This window comes from Cupressus sempervirens, chromosome 8 (assembly GCF_028749045.1).
Source record: "Cupressus sempervirens isolate cs-2001-9-10 chromosome 8, ASM2874904v1, whole genome shotgun sequence".
Classification (NCBI taxonomy): Eukaryota; Viridiplantae; Streptophyta; class Pinopsida; order Cupressales; family Cupressaceae; genus Cupressus; species Cupressus sempervirens.
The window spans coordinates 662,614,289-662,622,640 of NC_143125.1; positions in this window are offsets into that span (position 1 = coordinate 662,614,289).

Sequence of the window (8,352 nt, forward strand, 5' to 3'; positions counted from 1 at the left end):
ATTAATTATCACTATTGTTTAAGTTTTGTTATTTAATAGTACTAAAGACACCCGATGGGTGTTCTTGTTTTGTTGTAGAGTCTTTTCTTTTAAACTTCCATTGTAACTCCATTGTTCTTTCTATGATGTAGACTAAAATTTTAGTCTTTAGCACATGCATGATATGTTATTAACAAGAATTACTTGTCTTGTAATGGCACCTTTTTTTCGTCTCAAGTAATCATTCAATGCATCATTTCTTACTGTACAAAGACCAATATTTGAAACGTCACTTTTATAGTTGTCTCAAGATTATTACTTTATCATTGTTTTGAGAAACTATTTGCTAACGTGGTTTTGACTTTCTAATTTGCTCCATATCTCAATCATTGTTTAAAAATAATTAATTTATTATCAATTGATGTAGGCTTTTAGTAACTAGTTATTCTAAATGGTATGTGAATAGAGATGCTATTGTTTCTTGTGAAAACTTGTTCCTTTCAAAGAGCTACTATCACTTTTGATCATATTCTTCTTCATATTCTCTGTTCAATGGCATATGATTTGTATACATATGTTGAGTATTCAATGAGGAGTAGTAATACTTGACATCTCAAAGTGATGGGAACATTATGAATATTTTTATGATAGTCTTGCCACTATATCTCCATTGATCGACTCCTCTAACTTTAAAATTCCAACTCATCGTCTTTTGGTATCTTTTCATGCTGACATGGATATCAATGACGCCTTGTTGTAAAATATATATAACTAACCATTGTGATGTGTATAAGAAATCTGAATTGTGGTTTGCTCTAGCATTATGTGTATTTGGCATTTTTGATGTCATTTGTATACATTCAGGGGATCACATCTGTCTTATTACCATTGATTTGGCAAACTCTTGTATAAATAAATTTTATTGTTTTTATGACCAACATCATTGAATGTTCAACAATATATAGTAACTGTTGAAGCATTGACTAGGGTATAAACATGGCCAACGATATACACATTCAATATGCAAAATTTTGTATTACAATCAATCTTTGATATTGGCTCTGATACCATGTTTTTCTAGGATCGTTTCTACAAATGTAGTAACATTGCCCATGTGATTGATGCTTTTAAAGTGCAAATTGGATCTCATATATAAGAGAGGAGGAGACACGTCTCTTAAAGAGACATGTCCCTATATTTTAATCATCATTAGTTAATAAATATGTATAACACACCTTTAAGCATATATATAATATTAATATATTAACCATATATGTAATATATTATTATATTATTATGTAATAATATATAATGCATAATATATATTATATGTATTATATTGCATATATAATATATGTAAGATATATAATGCATAATATATATTATATATTATATTACATACATAATATATATTATATATATTATATTACATACATAATATATATATTATATATAAGATATTTATCTTAAAAGATAATTTACCATCAACGAGATATCACATGATAAAATCAAACCAATGAAAGCTATAACAAAGTTATGACCTATAGAGACATGACTCTACTTGGCCAAAGGCTATGTAGGGTTATGTCCCAACTTGATCATCGTCGATGAATAAGAAAATACAATTAGTTTGCTTCTCAATAGACAATCATGTGGAGGTAAAACAATTACATTCAAGAACTTCATAACATAATAGTCTCTTCTGATTATAAGAGCCCGATTAGTTAAGTCATGTGTGTGTGTATATATATATATATATATATCAGTAATTTGAGACATAAAACAATGTTCATATAAATCATGGATACAAATACTCAACGTAATGAGTATATCACTTCAACTGATGCTATACTTCAACAGTTTATTCACTTATACCAGGACTTCTCCACTATAGGTGTAGATACATTTCTCAATAGCATCATACCTATCTCAGCATGCTACAAGTTCTAGGCAAGGGATGGCTTCAAGGAAACTAGAAGGTTGCAAAAACCCACACTTAAAGATTATTTTAGATATTGACCCAAGTTTTGAATTGGAGGATTTGGCTAGTAACTCGCCAATGTCCTCATAAGCGAGGAATATATCCTCAATCTCGGGTAGGAAACTACTTATGGTTGACTACCTACCTTTTTTGGGCAATTTGGAGTAGAAAGTAGCCATGAACAATTAGGATTGACTAGCCACAAGCAGAGAAAAGATGGAAAGAAAATACGTAGACAAGAATTTACTCTGCAAGAAAAGAAACAATAGCCAACATAAAACAAATGGAGGACTCGCTGTATTGGTTGCATGAAAACTTTTTTGTTAATGGTGCCTAATGCTATCTTCTTGTATCTCTAGACCAAAAAAAAAAAACTTACCTTAAACAACAATGGAAAAAGGAATGAAAGAAAATACCCTTTTTAATGCATGGAACCTGGAGATAGATACGTGCGAGTGAATGAGAGTGTAAGTGAAGTGACAGAGTACTATCCATCATTAAATGCTTCCTTCAATTTCAGACATACTGAAGCATGTCTTGCCATCATTACCATTAATCACCAATAAATATATGTCTTTTCCACAGGTTTCAAGAAAGAAAAATCATCTTTTCTATTGTCACTTACTCAGACATGTGTCTCTGTTGAGGCAAGCTTTAGGCCCATGAACCATGAACCTTTGAACTACTAATAATAGTTCAATGTTCAAGTTCATTAGTCATAATATATTGGAACTGATGCTTCATCTCTCCATTTAAAAGTTAACTTCATCTCTCCAATTAAAAGTTAGCTTCTCACTAAGACAGTTTGTAATAGGCCTGGTAGTTTCGGTGAAATCGAGCACAAACCTCCTCAAGAAATTGATATTGCCAAAAAATGAATGAATGCCATTGTGGTTAGAAGGGAGACATAGTTGGTGGATTTCTTGAACATGTTCAAGATCTATTTTAATCCCATTTTTTTACATGAGGTGTCCTAAATGTTTTCCCTCGGTGACACAAAATAGAGATTTCTTGGGATTAAGGACACAGTGTGTTCTCTGCATCTCAGAAGAACTAGTTTCAAGTCACACAGATGCTTCTTCCTCCTTCTTGAGAAGACTGTCATATCATCTGGATAAATAACTATTACTTGTCCAATAAATGCCCAAAGGATGAATTTATGGCTCTTTAGAAAGTGGCACCCACATTGATAAGTCCAAATGGCATTATGTAGTGTGCAAAGGTTCCCCAAGGGGTACTGAAGGCAGTCTTATGTTCGTCTTTTGGAGCCATGTTGATTTGATTATATCCATAAAACCCATCAAGCATGGACATCATCTTTGAACCAACTACAATTTGTAGGATATGGTCCATATTAGGTATGGCAAAGTTGTCTTTCAGGCTCACTTGGTTCAAGTTCCTAAAATCCACACATATTCTAATTTCTCCACTCCTTTTTCCAATAGGAACTATGTTGGCTACCCATGTAGAATGATGAATCGGGTATATTATGCATTCCTTCGGCATTTTGTCTATTTTTAAAATTGTGTTGGCCACTCTAGGATTATAATTCCTCAATTTCTAACAAAAGGGAGTCACACTTGGTTTAAAGGAATTTGACGTTTGAACTTCCCTTGGCAAAAATCCTTCAAATCTTCTTAGGACCATGTGAACACATCTTTGAACTTCTTTAGTAATTTCAAGAGTCTACTTCTTTTGGATTCATTGCAACACTTACCTAAGTTAACCAACTTCGATTGTCTTCAATACTAATATTATTCTTCTCGCATTCCCCTAAAAGCTCCTTTGTTTCATTGGAATCTTTACTGAAAAAATTGTCCCTTCTGTCAAATAATGTTTCTAAGGTTATTGTTGTGGTTTCATAATGCACACCCCATTTTTCCTAGAAATGGGAGCCCCTATTCTTTTTTTGGCCTTCTAAAACCCTAGTTCAGGGTTCGAGTCTTTTTCAAGGTTTTTATCTAGTGTTTTGATCAAGTCTGGGTCCCGACAGGAAAACCCAGTTTCCAAAAAGTCAGTAGTTTGGAGGCTAAGTCCTTTTTGCAAAGAAAAAGGCACACTAGTGCACTTCCCCAAGTGCGCTAGTGTGCCAAAGCATGTGGAAAAAGCATCACCACTTGGTGATGCGTAGCTATGCAGCACCAAGTGGTGTGCTGGGTCTCGGGTCTATATAACCCAAGGACCCCCACCCTCTCATCACTTGTCTTCATTTTCTTCTATGAGCTCTCTAATCCACAGCAGCGCGCTAGTTTAGGTGTGCATCACGCCTCCATCTCCTCGCTTTCACCTGCAACCGCACTTACAAAGACGACATTAAAATCTAAGGTGTATACCTACATGCCTACCTAGGTGCACTAGTGCTCACCTTATTTTTTTGCTTTGAAAAAATATTATAAACCAAAAATCTTAAAAACTTTTTTTAAAAAACTAAGTAAAAAACAAACATTTAAAGGTGCACATCAGCACACCTGATTAGGTGCATTGTTTCCCACCCATAAATGCAAAAACTCTTTTAATGTGTGATAATATGTAGTAGGGTATGCATTAGCACACACCATGAGGTGCGCTATTGTGCACCCTTGGTATTAAACTTTTCTAAATATAATGGTGCACCACGCACATCTATTAGGTGTGCCCTTTTTAGCAAAAAGGGGTCATAAAATTAGGTTTTTATGTTTTCAATCTGTTAGGTTTTTAGGGTTTTATTTGTGTCAATCTTAGGGTTTGAATTTATTGATTTTTCTTTGACCTCAAACTAATATGCATTCCTTTTGTGCAGATTCAATGGCTTCTTCATCATCCTCCCTTGTAGTAAAGATGGTTCCAAAGCCAGTAATATTCAAGTTTCAAGGTGTTCCGACCAAGTCATGATTTCAAGATGATTACTCAGAGATTCAAGACAATGAATTTGGTCACACAGATTTGGGAGCATTCTTGATATTGTGTAATAAACCCACAGAAATATCACCGATGATATCCGCTCTAATTCACTTTGGACTAGTTAATGCAGCATCACATCTTATTTTAGTGCAGTCCTCAGAATTGGTCATGACACTAGTGGAGAATTATGTTCCTGAAGAAAGGGTCATGAAGAGCATAACTGGAGAGATTGTCCTAGATCTCTAAGCCAACAATATAGAAATGGTGTTCCATCTTCCAAGAGTGGATCAATTTATCAGATTAACTTATCACCAAGCCAAGGGATGGTACAGGGAACATATTGATGAAGCTTTTCAAATCATACAGTCATCATACCTCATCGAGAAGACTCCTCTAGGGTGGAAAGCAGGTAGAGTCGACATGACAAGAGGATATATGAAGGAAGATATTGGATGTTCGATCATACTCTTGATTAGAGTCATTGGTTTGCTCGCTTCTGGACATTTGAACATATGGATGGTCCATTTCATTAAGACTATCAAGATAGCAAAGATTTCGATTGATTGGGCTTCTACTCTCTGTGATAACTTGGGTAAGCAGCTAGTGGCAGTGAAGAATAACAAAAAAAATTACATGACATCATACTTGGTGTACTTGTTAGCCGCAAGATGGATTATCCTGGGCTCTATATGAAGGGCAGTGTATATCCTCAGCTAGTAAAAAGAAGCTTCAAGAGCATAGCAAGGAGCACAAGATAGTAAACGATGTTTTCATATTCACAATTATCATGTTCATCAAAGGAGATCATGCGAAGAGGATGTCAGAAGAGGAAACAGCTAAGATTTTAGAAGTTGGAGCCTACTACATCCAATACTGAACATTTACATATTTGAGGGTAGCAGGTACAACTATCAATCCTAAGAAGCTCCCTAAGTATCCTAGTAACAGGCTTATACTATTGGAGATTTCTCGGCAACTCTTGTCTGCATACAATAGAGTACGAAGACAACAGAAAATAACTTGGGTGTGGCCTATTGCTATAGGATCGTTCAATATGGATCAAAGACAAGACATTCCATCTTTTGAGTGTGAATGGGATCAATATCCCTTAGAATAATATAATTCTCCATGGCCCTATTCTAATAATATTAGAAGAGTGCAACATCTATGCTAAGACATTTTAGCATGCGGATGTGATTGAGGATCACTAGATGAACACAATGGACGACTATGATATCGACATAAGGGATTATTGTAGGATGACTCATCTGGCAAAAAGTGCTTTAAAGATGAAGATTCCATTGAAGATTGTGCAACAAGATATGGAGGATCTACTCGATTCATTGTTCAACAGGGACAAGATTGGTGATAGACCTATTATGAATGCTAAGATTGACAAAGAAGAGAACTCGGACATCAATCACAAGGTGAGGCACGTCATCAAATTGACAAAGGATTGGATCAGGAGACCTTTCAAACTTGATCCAATTCCTCAAATAGTGGTCTTGCATGCTCAAGCCTGCCCAGCTAAAGCTCGAGGAGCTAAGGTCATAGTGCCTACATTTACAGCCCAATCATTAGTGAGATCCAAGACAATACACCAACTTGATAGACCAGTTGACTATCATAGGGCTCAGAAAGGTAAAGGTAAAGGAAAGAGGAAGAGTACTTCTCAAAAAACTGAGCCAGAAGAGCAAGTGACCCAAGCACCTCCACAAACAGGAGAAGAAGATGTGCAAGGATCAAAGAATGTGGAAGCTACAAAATCTCAAGACAATCCTCAAGTGTCGTCAATTGAGCAAGGCCAAGGAGAAGTTGAAATTGAAGTACAAGAAGTGTCTCCACAAGAGGTACAAGCCTTCCCTTCTACTCCTAAGAAAAGAAAGATTAAGACTCATGTTAAGAGAAGACAAAAGGTTATCAAGAGAGTGATTCCTTTCCCATCAATCCCTAAACCTATCCTGGAAGAAGCGGAAGAAGAGGATGATGAGGACAAAGAGGAAAATCTACCTTTGAACCAGAGGACTCATCTTGCAAGAGCTATAGAGTCAAAAAGGAGAAGAAGCTCCACCATCACACCTCCATCTATTCTTGAGAAACCCATTCAAACTCCAACATCAGAAGATGAAATACAAAAATGGCTAGATGACCAAGATGTGGAGGGCAGTGATGTCTTTTAGATGTCAAATTTTAATTTCATGCCCATGGGTACTGAATTGGTCGGGGATAAGATAAGAGACAATCCAACCAATCAACTTCAACAGGAGGATTGGAGTCAGTTGCCGCTTGAGCCACATGGTCTTGAAGTAGCCCCACCATCCCTAGTGTAAGTATTATTTTGTGTAGATAAGGGATTAGCTACTTCTCTTCCTCCAAACAATGAAGAAGAACAAGCACAAGCAGGACAAGAGGAAGAGCCACAACAAGTATCCACCAATGAAGTGTTGGAAGGAAGACAAATAAGTGAGCAACCTCAACAAGCTTCCCAAGACATAGAGGTGAGAACCATGGACTCCACAGATACAGAGACTCCTGGTATGGATCTCTCACAAAAGGAGAAGACTCCACAGAGGAGTGATAAGGGGAAGAGTATAGCCAAGAAAACTCCTCCATCCTCAAAAGGTAAATCCCTGGTAGAGCATATTCCAAGATGGTTGCGAAAAGAAGTAATAAGAAATAAGAAGTAGCGATTCACCACTAAAGAGGAGGATAGAATGGAATTAATTGAAGTTTTGAGAAAACCTGAGTCACCATCAAAGGATGCACAAGCATTAGCCTTTATCATGAGTGGTCAGAACCAGGACTTGTTTGCACACATGGTTATCCCTCCTCCACATACAGATGTCAAAGAATTGACTCCAAGGGATTATCAGATTAGGGAGGTCATGCATGGGAAACCTACCTTAGATACTGCTAAGTTGATGGTTACAATAAGAATTAAAGAAGTGTTCAGGAGCTTAGAGCAGGAGGGGGCGAAATTGATAACACTTTGAAGGCAAAAAGAGATCCTAAAAAGATATTTGAGTGAAGTTGTTGGTCCCTTAGACCCTAAACACCCTAAGGAGACCTTGAACACAACATTGGAGAGAAGGGATAAGGATATGATACTGTTGGAACCATTTTTTAGAGCTTGTCAATAATAGAGAGAAAGTTTTGAGGAAAAGGGTGTACAAATTATACAAGGGAATCTGAAGATGTTACACGTTATGCAAGAGAATGCAGATAGGTTAGTCATCATTTTGAATCAATATTTTGGTTTAATGGATGAAGTACATACCTGGCGCAAAGATTTGCAAGCATTACAGTCTATCAAAGGACAAAGGTATCGGATGTTGATGGAGGTATATACAACTGAGGAATTAGACAAGATTAGTTTGATTTTGGATTGAAAAGATTGTGGATGGTAATAAAGTAATGGAGACATTACATGAAAAGATTCATAGGCTCAAGGATCAAACCCAAGAGAAAATTTTGGAAGCTGAGAAGCATTATAGTGATGCATGTTTAGACTT